At 46.2% G+C, this 14,038-nt stretch overlaps 1 pseudogene; it reads left to right on the forward strand.

Moving 5' to 3' along the window:
* LOC139228021 (calcium/calmodulin-dependent protein kinase type 1D-like) overlaps positions 1–14,038 on the forward strand; it is a 58,237-nt pseudogene that overhangs the window by 23,001 nt on the left and 21,198 nt on the right.

Raw genomic sequence — 14,038 nt, forward strand, 5'->3', positions numbered from 1 at the left:
TCTCAATTCTAAATGGGCGACCACTTATTCTTAAACTATGCCCCCTAGTTCTAGATTCCCCCACGAGGGGAAACATCCTCTTTGCATCTATCTTGTCGAGTCCCCTCATTATCTTATATGTTTCAATAAGATCATCTCGCATTCTTCTAAACTCCAATGTGAGTAAAGGCCCAACCTGTTCAACCTTTCTTCATAAGTCAACCCCTTCATCTCACGAATCAACCTAGTGTACCTTCTCTGAAATGCCTCTAATGCAAGTATATCCCTTCTGTTAGCACGAATGTACCTCCAAGAATCACTCGTCACTCAGGGTTGGCCCATACATCAAAATGGTTTATTACGCCGGCAGAGAAATGAAGCAACTGGTGGGCCCAGGTACCTCTCTCCACCGAACAAAGAGTTTCATGGATTTTTATATGTTTTACAACAGTTTACTACAGTTAAATCAGCCCATTTCGGCCGGACACTATCCAATAATATTGATTATAGATTACATATAGATTCAAATAGACCAATAGAAGTAGTCTCTAACCATTATGTGACTGTGTGATTGTCTCATATGTTACTAAGGGTTATTTATGGTCTTGTGACATGGTCTGGGCCCCCCTCCCTTATCTTACTGTCCTTGGGTGCTGTCTTTGGGCTGTCTCCTTATCTTAGTCCTTATCTTATAGAGTCGTATTGTTCTAACATGAACCAGGACGTCTTGTCTGAGGCCTGTTAGCCCGTTGATTAGGAACATCTACAGAGCTCATGTGTATCCCTGCGTGAGAAAACAGCAGTTATCAGTAACTAGGAATGCAGCCTCTTTTTGCTGGCTGAAATCCCTTGTGGCTTTGCTGAACCACAAGTAGCTAGCTTTATACATTTTACACATGCATTTAATACTACAGTTAAATATTTCATTCTAACATTATGCTACAGGTGCTGCTGCTCTATGTGAAAATCTTTCTCTATAACACAGACCAAAACTGTACACAGTACTCCAGGTGTGATCTCACCAACACCCTGTACAGTTGTAGCAGGACGTCCCTGATTTATACTCCATCCCCCTTGCAATAAAGGCCAATATTTCATTTGCCTTCTTGATTACTTGCTTTACCTGCATATTACATTTTTGTGTTTCATGCACCAGGACCCCCAGGTCCCTCTGTACTGCAGCATTTTGTAATCTCCCTCCATTTAAATAATAATGTGCTTTTTTATTTTTCCTGATGATGATATTTACCTTATAATTAATGATGCAATGATTTTTGGAGGCTCTATGGAAAATATTAATTTCTATGAAAATTGAATGATACAGAAATAAGCACATGGAAAACGTCAATGGATAAATATTTTACATTTAAAGCAGTTATTGATCATTTTACCTTTTAATATTCCATGGGGTGTATTTTGATCCATGTGCAACATTAAAGAAAAATGAGTTCTAATGAAAGGTCAGCGACCTGAAACGTTAACTTTGATTCTCTCTCTGCAGATGCTGCCTGGCCTGCTGAGTATTTGCAGCACTTTCTGTTTTTATTAAAGAAATATTCTCTTACTGAACTCTATAAACTAATTTTCTTTCATTTAACATGCACGGCTGCACCCACTTGGTAGTAACACTGCAGCTCCAAGGATTTTAAGGCAACTTACTGCGAGACTGTGCACCAGAATATATACCAGTCACCCTGTAATTTGTTGAAAAATGGATGCCGAGCCAGAGGAGATGTTAGGAAGGGTGACCAAAAGCTTGGTCAGATTTAATGAGGGACCTAAAAAAAAGAGGTGGACAAACAAAGGGATTTAGTGTGGGAATTCCAGTGAGTGAGATCTGGGCAGCTGAGTGTACAGCTACCAATGGCGGGGCCAAGGGAAGAGGGAATAAATCGGAGTCTGGAGTCTGAAGAATAAAGAGGTCGGGGGTGGGGGAGTGGTTAAGGCTGGAGGAGGTGAGGGAGACAGGGAGGGACAAGGCCCTGGAAGGAGTTAAACACAAGAATGAGAATGTTAAACTTGAGGTACAGGAGGGCCGCGAGCTAATGTAGGTCAGTGAGGGCAGGTGTGATGGACAAGGATGATTTGCTGTGAGATAGGATGTGGGCAGCAAAGGTTTGGATGAGCTGAAGTTTATGGAGGGTGGGAGAAGGTGATGCTGGCCAGCCAGGAGAGCATTGGAATAATTGACTAAAGTATGAATGAGGGTCCCAGCAACAGATGGGCTCAGCTAGTGCAGAGGTGGGTGATGTTACTGAAATGGAAGCAGGAAATCTTTGTAACAGAGATGATTTGGGTTCAGAATAGAGTACTGAGAGTGTGATTAGTCTGGTGCAGCTTGAGACAGTGCTGAAGGAGGATGAAGTTGCTAGCCAGTGATTGGCATTTGCGATGGATGTCAAAGACGATGGCTTCAGTCCTTCCAATGTTTAGCTGGAGGAGTTTAAGACTCATCCAAGACTGGATATCAGTTGACAAAAGGCAGCATGTAGATGAGGAAGAGGAGTGGATCAAACATGGAGCCTTGGTGACCTGCAGAGGTGACTGTATTGGGGTGGGAAGAGAAGCCTTTACTACAAATGCTCTGGCTGTGACTGGATAGATAAGAGTGGAACCAGATAAAACAGTCCAACAGAGCTGGACAACGAAAGAGAGATGTTGGAGGAAACTTGTGTGATTGGCTGTGTTGAAGGCTACAGAGAGCTCATGGAGGACAATATAGAATCTACAGGCTACTCTCAATTATCCGGGTCCCTCGGGGATTGGGCTATGCCGGGTAAACGATTTCTCCGTTAGAGTGAGTTGATATTACATTTAATGCTTACAGTACTGCAGGTGTGCTCTAACCAATAGCTGTAGCATATCTTCTAATCTTTGAATTCTAGTCCTCTAGATCTAAAGACCATTAGGCTTGTTGATTACTTCCTGTAACTGTTCATGGCATTTTAATGAATTATGAGAGGCAGTGGACCTGTGTGCGAGCAGCAGCGGGAGCTGAGGCAAGGCAGAGCGCTTAAAAGCAAGGCTCAACAGGCAACATTTGAAAGGAACATCAGAGTTTCAAAGTGACGTCACACACACGGAATTTTAAATGCCGTTACAACGGTTTCCCGTGTGCGGATAATCGAGAGTTGTCTGTATTTGGAAATTAAGAATCTAAATGGGGTAGAGGAGCAATGCGATCTGGGAGCACAAATACACAAATCACTAAATGTAGTGACACAGGTTAATAAGGCCATCAAAAAGCAAACCAAGCACTAGGGTTTATTTCTAGAGGGATAGAATTGAAAAGTAGAGAAGTTATGCTAAACTTGTATCAAACCTTGGTTAGACCACACTTTGAGTACTGTGAACAATTCTGGTCGCTGTATTGTAAAAGGGATGTAGAGGCACTGGAGAGGGTGCAAATAATATTTACAAGGATCATACCAGAAATGCAAGGTTATACATATCAGGAAAGGATGATGTTGACTCCCTGATCCATCACCGCATTTGAGGCCGAATTGCGCGCGTATATTATTTTAGTCTCTTCTTCCCCCGCCATGAAAGTTTGAGCTATCAACGCCGCCGCTTCCAAGGTCAAATCCTTGGTCTCAATTAATTTGTGGAAAATTCCCGCATGACCGATGCCCTCGATAAAGAAGTCCCTTAGCATCTCCCTCCTGCAGGTGTCTGTGAACTTACAGAGGCTGGCCAAACGCCGGAGGTCCGCTACGAAGTCCGGTATGCTCTGTCCTTTACGACGTCGTTGGGTATAGAATCTGTGTCGGGCCATATGTATGCTACTCGCCGGCTTGAGGTGCTCCCCGATAAATTTGCTAAGTTCTTCAAAGGTTTTGTCTGCCGGCTTTTCGGGTGCTAGTAAGTCCTTCATGAGCGCGTAAGTCTTTGGTCCGCAGCTGGTCAAAAGATGAGCCCGTCGCTTGTCGGCCGCTGCATCCCCCAGCCAGTCTTTCATAACGAAGCTTTGCTGAAGCCTCTCGACTACCCGGTCTTCCCCAACACAGTACCATTCCTCTGTGCTACCGGTGGCCATTCTTGTGGGTCGTGAATTCCCATTTCTCGTCGTCCTTACTCTACAGTATGAAACCACACGAGGCACATTCTGGGGACAAGGTCACTCTGTGACCTTAACTCTTTATTCACAGGGCTCCAAAGACGATGATCCTGCATGGGACCTCCCTTTTTATACCTGTGTGATCAGGTAAGGAGTGTCTCCCACAAGTTCACCCCTTGTGGTCAAGGTGTGCATCTAGGTTGAGTGTATACAGTGTTACATTGTGGTTACATACATGACAGGTTGGGTCTCAGAGAAGGCTGGGAGGTGAACTAACAGAGGTTATTAAAATTATGAAAGGTTTTGATAGAGTAGACGCAGAGAGAGTGTTTCCACTTATGGTGAAAAGCAAAACTAGAAGCCATCAATAGAAGATAGTCACCAGAAATCAAATATGGAATTCATAAGAAACTTCTTTACCCAGCAGGTGGTGAGAATGTGGAACTCGCAATAGTGAAGCAAATAGCATAGATGCATTTAAGGGGAGGCTAGACAAGCACATGAGGAAGAAGGGAATAAAGGGTTATGCTGATAGAGTTACATAGGGAAGGATGGGTGCAGGCTCGAGTACAACATAAACGCCAGCATGGACTGATTGGGCCGAACGACCTGTTTCTGTGCTGTATATCCTATGTTATTTTATGTAGTTCCATTTATGTAGTTGAATTGCAAGCAGTTTAATGTTGTGAACTGGCATCCATTTGGAATTAATTAACTACAATTGTTTTATTCGTTCATGGGATGTGGGTGTCTCTGGCAAGGCCAGCATTTATTGCCCATCCCTAATTGTCCATGAGAAAGTTGTGGTTAACTTCCTTCTTGAACCGCTGCAGTCCGTGTGGTGAAAGCTTTGAGGGAGGATTTTGACCCAGTGATGATTGAAGGAACGCTGATACATTTCCAAGTCAGGATGGTGTGTGACTAGAAGGGGAAACTTGGAGGTGGTGGTGTTCCCATGCGTCTGCTGCCCTTGTCCTTCTAAGTTACTTCATAGTCCGTGGCGCTTTCTACTTACATTACTCCACTGTTTTAAGCACATCTACTTGTTGATTAAAATGAGTGAATGGAGAAAAATATAGCTCTAGCAAGTCAACAGATTAATTGCAAAATTTTGCGTGTCACTGAGTGAGCAGAGTATAGAAAACAACCCCAGTCCCCACAGCAGTATAAATGATGAAAATAGCATTCTACTTCATAATACAAAGACTATTAACCACTCTGTTATCCACACATGGGAGATCTCAGAGATGCCGTAATCGTGACCATCTTCAAAAAGGGGGACAAGTCCAACTATGGCAACTACAGAGAAATCTCCCTGCTGTCGGCCACTGGGAAAGTCATCACTAGAATCCTCCTCAACCATCTTCTCCCCGTGGCTGAAGAGCTCCTCCCAGAGTCACAATACGGATTCCGTCCACTAAGGGGTACAACGGATATGATCTTCACCGCGCGACAACTACAAGAGAAATGCAGGGAACAGCACCAACCCTTGTACGTGGCCTTCTTTGACCTCACAAAGGCCTTTGACATTGTCAACTGTGAGGGACTATGGAGTATCCTCCTCCATTTCGGCTGCCCACAAAAGTTTGGCACCATCCTCCGCCTGCTCCACAATGACATGCAAGCCATGATCCCGATCAACGGATCCACCACAGACCCAATTCACGTCTGGACAGGAGTCAAGAAGGGCTGCGTCATTGCGGCAATGCTCTTCTTGATCTTCCTCGCTACAATGCTCCATCTCATTCTCAACAAGCTCCCCGCTGGAGTGGAGCTAAACTATAGAACCAATGGGAACCTGTTCTACTTTCGTCGCCACCAGGCTAGATCCAAGGTCATCCCATTCTCTGTCATCAAACCACAGTATGTGGATGACGCTTGCATCTGTGCACATTCAGAGGCCGGACTCCAAACCATCGTCAACATCTTCACCGAGGCATACGAAAGCATGGGCCTTACACTAAACATCCATAAGACAAAGGTCCTCCACCAACCTGACCCCACGTCACAGCACTGCCTCCGGGTCATCAAAATTCACGGCGCAGCCTTGGACAACGTGGACCATTTTCCATACCTCGGGAGCTTACTATCAGCAAGAGCAGACATAGACGACGAGGTCCAGCTCCGCCTCCAGTGTGCCAGCGCAGCTTTCGGTCGCCTGAGGAAGAGACTGTTTGAAGACCAGGACCTCAAATCTGGCACCAAGCTTAGGGTCTACAGGGCAGTAGTGATACCCACCCTCCTATATGATGTGGACCATATACAGTAGACACCCCAAAGCACTGGAGAAGTACCACCAGCACTGCCTCTGCAAGATCCTGCAAATCCACTGGGAGGATAGACACACCAATGTCAGTGTTCTCGATCAGGCCAACATCCCCAGCATCAAAGCACTGACCACACTCAAAGCCTCCTTGATAAAGTACAACATCCCCAACGGCACCTGGGAATCCCTGGCCCAAGGCCGCCCTAAGTGGAGGAAGAGCATCCGGGAGGGCACTGAGCACCTCGAATCTCTTCGCCGAGAGCGTGCAGAAACCAAACGCAGACAGCGGAAGCAATGCGCGGAAAACCAGACTCTCCACCCACCCTTTCCTTCAACCACCTGTGACAGAGACTGTGATTTCCGTATTGGACTGTTCAGTCACCTGAGAACTCACTTTTAGAGTAGAAGCAAGTCTTCCTCGATTTCGAGAGATTGCCTATGATGATCCACACATGTAATATAACTGTTTCTTTCATTCTTACAGTGGGGCCTTTTCTGAAGTGTATTTGGCAAAAGAGAGGGCAACTGACAAAATGGTTGCATTGAAGTGTCTTCCGAAAAAGAATAAGGCTGTAAATGACATTGTATTAGAAAATGAAATTGCAGTCCTGAGAAAGTGAGTATGATTATTTCTATTTTACTTGTATATCGCTGAGGGTCCATTGACTAACTTGGCTCACTTAAATGACTGCACTGGAGCAAATGCAGATTTATTACAACGTTTTTACTTCTTTCTTTGAATTTCAGGATAAAACATGAAAACATCATAGCCCTGGAGGACATCTACGAGACTCCCACTCACTTCTACCTCGTCATGCAGCTGTGAGTAGGCACTCAAATCCTTTTCATATCATTGGAACTTCTTTCCGTGTTTTATGCTTCGCATTATTTCATGAATTATGTTGCGTCAATGATGAATAACACGGATTCAAACGCGAGATCTGTGTTTTTCTGCGGGCAACAACGAGAACAACTTGCATTTGTATTGTGCCTTTAACTTAGTAAGATGTTCCAAGATTTTTCATAGCACCTTTATCAGACAAAATTTGACACTGAGTCACATAAGGAGATATTAGGACAGTTGAGCAAAATCTTGGTCAAAGAGGTAGGTTTTAAGGAGTGTTTTAAAGGAGGAGAGAGAGAGATAGAGAGCAATGTTCCGTGTAATTTTTTTACGGGTTGCACGCCCCATTCAAAATACCATGCATGCCTGGTTTTTCTATTGAACAGCAGGCAAGCCGGCTGCGGAGGACCCCTGGAGCGCTGCATGGCCGCGCCGATTACAGAGATCATTGATAGAGAGGCGAAGAGGTTTAGGGAGGGAATTCCAGAGCTTAGGGTCTAGGCAGCAAATCTCACTCGAGCCATACAAGTAGGACCAAAAGTAAAGCCTATAACGTAGTTGGGTTTTAGGCAATCGCAATTTGAAGATGTGGCTCAGTGGGTAGCACTCTCATCTCTGAGTCAGAAGGTTGTGGGTTCAAGTCCTATTCCAGGGATTGGAACACAAAATCTTGGCTGACTATTGCATGTGCAGTGCTGAGGGAGCGCTGCACTGTGGAAGGTGCTGTCTTTTGGATGAGACGTTAATCCAAGGCCCTGTCTGCTCTCTCAGGTGGACGTAAAAGATCCCACGGCACTATTGTGAAGATAGAGCAGGGGAATTCTCCCCGTGTCCTGGCCGATATCTATCCCTTAACCAACATCACGAAAAACAGATTAACTGGTCATTATCACAGTGCTGTTTGTGGGAGTTTGCTGTGCGCAAATTGGCTGCTGTGTTTCCTACGTTGCCTCAGTGCCTTCAAAAAATACTTAATTGGTTGTAAAGCGCTTTGGGGCATCCGGAGGTCATGAAAAATGCTATGTAAATGCAAGTCTTTCTTTTTTTCTTTATATCTGCAAGATCACTACGAATGGCGATAGCTATGGTGGGCTCTCCAGTACAGATCTAGGTATAGTGGGGTAGCATTTCCAGGCGGATCTCTGGCTTCCCGTCGCAACTTCGGTGGAAGATCGCAGAAACTCCAGAGAAATGGCTTAAGCGTTCATTTACATCGTTTCCCCGGGTGTCTACTGAAGTTATGGTTGGAAATCAGGAGAATCCCATTTCGGAAATGACTGGCAATTGACTTTGAACCATCATGAAATTGTCTTAATATCATAATTCTCAGATGGATAGGTTTTTATAGAACTCATCACTCTATGCCTCATTAGAAAAGCAGCAATCAGAATAGCGAGTGGCTGATTGTGAGTCATAATTACAGGGAAGGAAGGTAGCAGTTAAGACTGTTTTGCCAACACAATGTTCTAGGAGAATCATGTGAGTGATGCATATTCTCAGCATTTTCATCACTGAACATTTAGTCACATCAATGATTCCTGCAGGAATACCCACACTGCAAATTGAAAACATTAACCAGGTTAGAGGATTCTGTGACACATCCTGCCTCTGTATAAAACTGGGCCAAAAATCGCGGTCTCTATGTGTACAAGTGCCGGTTCTAGGCACGCGATGCACATGCACCGAATTCCGGCATTTGTGCACTGTCAAAATTTATTTTGACAGTTCCAACGCATCCCTGGGAGAAGGGCCTTCGCCAACTCTTGCCCAGCGAATGTCCTTCAAATTTTTAAGCCTGGTAAAAACAATAATGTAAATCATTTTTATAATAAAAACCCTGTCCGTTAAGGTTAAGTTTATTTTTTCCCCTATTAAAACATATTTAAAAAAAATGTTTTTGTCTAAAACGTTTAATTAAATTCAATTTCAATTAATTTTAAATATGTGAAGTGTTTTTCTTATTTATTTAAAATGTTTCTATGTTTTTTGGGGTATCCTCATTCACAGAAATGGTGACCTCCGTACAAACGGAGCTCACCATTACTGTGAATGGGGATACAGCATTTTCATTGGTTGGTCCGGCCCACGTGATCCCAGGCTGCACACGCGCTCCTGGAATACGTGGGCCTCTGCGCTGGGCTGTGAATGGAGGCCTCAGACCGCAAGTGTTCGCTCCTCTGGGACCAACAGGTACATGTGTAAATATTTTTGTGGTCGGAGGCATCTGCCCGTGGGAAGCCTCCGACCGCAATTTCAGGGCGTTCTAAGTACTGTTAAGTGCAAGCATGCTCATTAGGAGTGTGCATTGCATTCCATTCCAGATGAAACATGAACGTTCACATTTATTTCCAGCGTGTTGGGAGGAGAACTGTTTGACAGGATTCTAGAGCGTGGAGTTTACTCAGAGAAAGATGCCAGCATTCTTATTCGGCAGATTCTTGATGCTGTGAAATATCTTCATGACAATGGAATTGTACACCGAGACTTAAAGGTATTGATATGATTTTGCTGGCAAGAATATTTGAAAGAACAACCATGAATAAATAATGTTCTAACTTTACCAGAATAATTTTGTTCACCTACATTATTTCAATAGTTCTTCATACATAGTCCACACCTTCTTACATAGAGGTGAAACCGTATGTGTAGCAATGCATTGTTCAACTTCCAGGCCTTTGCTCCCTATGAATCAAATGTAGCTTTATGCACAATGTAATCTTGAATAACATGCCTTGGATGGACAATGAAGTGTCCTTACACACTACTATAAATTCACATGAGGCACATTCTATGGACAAGGTCACTCTGTGACCTGTACCTTTATTCACAGGACCAAGAAGTGATGACCCTGCGTGGGACCTCCCTTTATATACCTGGATGACCAGGTGAGGAGTGTCTCCCACAAGTTCACCCCCTGTGGTCAAGGTGTGCATTTCTTAGGTGTATACAGTATGCAAGGTTGTTATATGAAGGTTACAGTTACATGAAGGTTACATGCATGACATCACCTCCCCCCAACATTTTACGGGGTCAAAGATTGAGTCTTTCAGGCGGTCGACGCTCTCTCGTGGAGCGCCGCAGTTGGGGCTCTGGTTGTTGAGCCTTGGCATGTGTCTCTGTCACCTGTGGTGATTCCGGCCTGTCCGGGCTGACCGCAGGGACTGTGCATGCTGCTGAATGTTCTTGTTGCTCGTTCACTGGCGGTGGTGTGGGCAACATCTCATGATCTTCCTCAGGTTCCTCAGTGTCCATGCTGAACCTTTTTTTAACTTGGTCCAGATGCTTGTGGCATATCTGTCCATTGTTAAGTCTGACCACTATGACCCTATTTCCCTCTTTGTCAATTACAGTACCCTCAAGCCACTTGGGCCCCAAAGCGTGATTAAAAACAAATACAGGGTCATTGATTTCTATACATCTCCCCTTTGAGTTACGGTCATGGCACTCATTTTGGGACTGGCGCTTGCCCTCAACAATGTCTGACAGGACTGGATAAATGAGGGACAGCCGAGTTTTAAGTGTACGTTTCATGAGTAGTTCCGCGGGCGGGACTCCCGTGAGTGAATGCGGTCGGGACCTATAGGCCAGCAGTGTTAAGTCCTGACTCTAATGTACTGACTTACACGAGACACATGCTGAAGTCAAGGTCACTCAGGACCTGCACCTTTAATTCCAGCTCTCCCGTGCTGCACTTGCCTGAGACCTCCCTTTATATACCTCAGTGGGACAGGTATGGAGTGTCTCCTGCAAGTGGTAAGGTATGCTTATTGTTACAGGTCATATCCAGTTACAGTCATGTATAGAATGGTAAGATACAGTTATATACAGTAATGTGAGATACATGACAAGCAGGAGGCGCGATAGGCGGCATTGAAGGGAGGGTCCTTGAATCCAGAACATGCCTTGCTTTATGATTTGGACCGCACGATCCGCCTGGCCATTGGAAGCCGGCTTGAACGGTGCTGTCCTGACATGTTTGATGCCATTACCCGACATGAACTCCCGGAATTCATAGCTAGTGAAACACGGGCCGGTTTCGCTAACCAGGATGTCCGGCAAGCCGTGGGTCGCAAAGACCGCACGCAGGCTCGCCACAGTGGTGGATGTCGTGCACAAATTCCATATGATGCACTCGATCCATTTCGAGTACGCATCAACAACAATGAGGAACATTTTTCCCATGAACAGGCCCGCGTAGTCTACATGAATACGTGACCGTGGCCTGGTGGGCCAGGGCCACGGGCTGAGTGGGGCCTCCCTGGGGGCATTGCCCAGCTGGGCACACATCGTGCACCTGCGAACACAGTGTTCCAGGTCTGATTCAATTCCCGGCCACCATACATGTGACCGGGCAATGGCCTTCATTAGCACGATGCCTGGGTGCTCGCTGTGGAGTTCCCTGATGAATGCTTCCCTTCCCTTCTGGGGCATGACTACCCAGCTGCCCCATAATAGGCAATCAGCTTGGATGGCGAGCTCATCCATCCGACTGTGAAACGGTCTGACCTCCTCAGGGCATTCTCCGTGGGCGGGCGCCCAATCCCCAGTCAGGACACATTTCTTAATCAAGGATAGGAGAGGATCTCTGTTGGTCCAGATTTTGATTGTGATGGGGGAGCCTGTGCTGTCAAAGGCATCAACAGCCATGACCATCTCAGCGCTTTACTCCGCTGCCCCCTCAGTGGTGGCCAGTGGAAGCCTGCTGAGCGCGTCAGCGCAATTTCCAGTGCCTGGCCGGTGCCGTATGGTGTAGTCGTACGCAGCCAGCATGAGAGCCCATCGCTGTATGCGAGCTGACGCATTGGCATTGACAGCTTTGTTGTCTGACAACAGGGATGTTAACGGCATGTGGTCCGTTTCTAATTCGAACCTTCTGCCAAAAAGGTACTGGTGCATCTTTTTCACCCCATAGACACATGCGAGTGCTTCCTTCTCAACCATCCCATATCCCCTATCTGCTTGGGAGAGCGACCAGGAGGCATAAGCCACAGGTTGGAGAGGTGCAGCAGGCGGTTAAGAAAGCAAATGGCATGTTGGCCTTCATAGCAAGGGGATTTGAGTACAGGGGCAGGGAGGTGTTGCTACAGTTGTACAGGGCATTGGTGAGGCCACACCTGGAGTATTGTGTACAGTTTTGGTCTCCTAACCTGAGGAAGGACATTCTTGCTATTGAGGGAGTGCAGCGAAGGTTCACCAGACTGATTCCCGGGATGGCGGGACTGACTTATCAAGAAAGACTGGATCAACTGGGCTTGTATTCACTGGAGTTCAGAAGAATGAGAGGGGACCTCATAGAAACATATAAAATTCTGACGGGGTTAGACAGGTTAGATGCAGGAAGAATGTTCCCAATGTTGGGGAAGTCCAGAACCAGGGGTCACAGTCTAAGGATAAGGTCTAAGGATAAGGGGTAAGCCATTTAGGACCGAGATGCGGAGGAACTTCTTCACCCAGAGAGTGGTGAACCTGTGGAATTCTCTACCACAGAAAGTTGTTGAGGCCAATTCACTAAATATATTCAAAAAGGAGTTAGATGAGGTCCTTACTGCTAGGGGGATCAAGGGGTATGGCGAGAAAGCAGGAATGGGGTACTGAAGTTGAATGTTCAGCCATGAACTCATTGAATGGCGGTGCAGGCTAGAAGGGCCGAATGGCCTACTCCTGCACCTATTTTCTATGTTTCTATGTTTCTATTACACTGCTGCACCATGCACCCAACCCCATAGGATGATGCATCACAGTCAGAACCAATTTCTTACAGGGGCTGTACAGGGTCAACAGCTTATTAGAGCAAAGCAGGTTCCACGCCCGATTGAAAGCCCGTTCCTGACAGTCCCCCCAAAACCAACCGCAACCCTTACGCAGAAGCACGTGTAGCAGCTCTAACAATGTCTTTAAGTTCGGCAGAAAGTTCCCGAAATAGTTCAATAGTCCCAGAAATGAACGCAACTCCGATGTGTTGCCGGGCCTGGGCACACGACGAATCGTCTCAGTTTTGGATTCGGTAGGCCGGATCCCGTCTGCGGCAACCCTCCTGCCCAAAAACTCGACCTCTGGGGCCAAAAACACACACTTGGACTTCTTTAGTCGCAGGCCTACCTGGTCCAGTCGGCGTAGCACCTCCTCCAGGTTGTGGAGGTGTTCCTCAGTGTCTCGACTCGTGATAAGGATGTCGTCCTGAAATATGATTGTTCCAGGAATGGATTTGAGCAGGCTTTCCGTGTTCCTTTGAAAGATAGCGGCCACTGATCGAATGCCAAATGGACACCTGTTGTAGACAAACAGCCCCTTGTGCGTGGTGGTGGTGGTCAGTAGCTTGGATTCTTCGGCCAGTTCCTGGGTCATGTAGGCTGAAGTGAGGTCCAACTTGGTGAACAACTTGCCGCCTGCCAGCGTGGCATAAAGATCCTCCGCTCTCGGAAGCAGGTATTGGTCCTGAAGGGACACTCGATTGATAGTGGCCTTGTAGTCGCCACAGATCCTGACCGAGCCATCCGTTTTTAGGACAGGGATGATGGGGCTTGCCCAGTCGCTGAATTCAATGGGCGAAATTATGCCCTCTCTTAGCAACCTGTCCAACTCACTCTCAATTTTCTCCCGCATCACATATGGCACAGCTCTGGCTTTGTGGTGCACTGGTCTGGCGTCCGGGGTGATGCGTATCACTACTTTGGTACCTTTGAAAGTTCCGACACCAGGTTGAAATAGGATTCAAATTTCTGTGGGACTTGTGAGCATGAACTTTGCTCCACAGATGAAATGGCATGCACATCCCCCCATTTCCAGTTCATCTCGGCTAGCCAGCCCCTCCCCAAAAGCGCGGGACCATTTCCCGGGACAATCCAGAGTGACAGCTGGTTCTCTGATCCATTATGTGTGACCACCAACATTG

Source organism: Pristiophorus japonicus, chromosome 17 (genome assembly GCF_044704955.1).
Source record: "Pristiophorus japonicus isolate sPriJap1 chromosome 17, sPriJap1.hap1, whole genome shotgun sequence".
Lineage (NCBI taxonomy): Eukaryota > Metazoa > Chordata > Chondrichthyes > Pristiophoridae > Pristiophorus > Pristiophorus japonicus.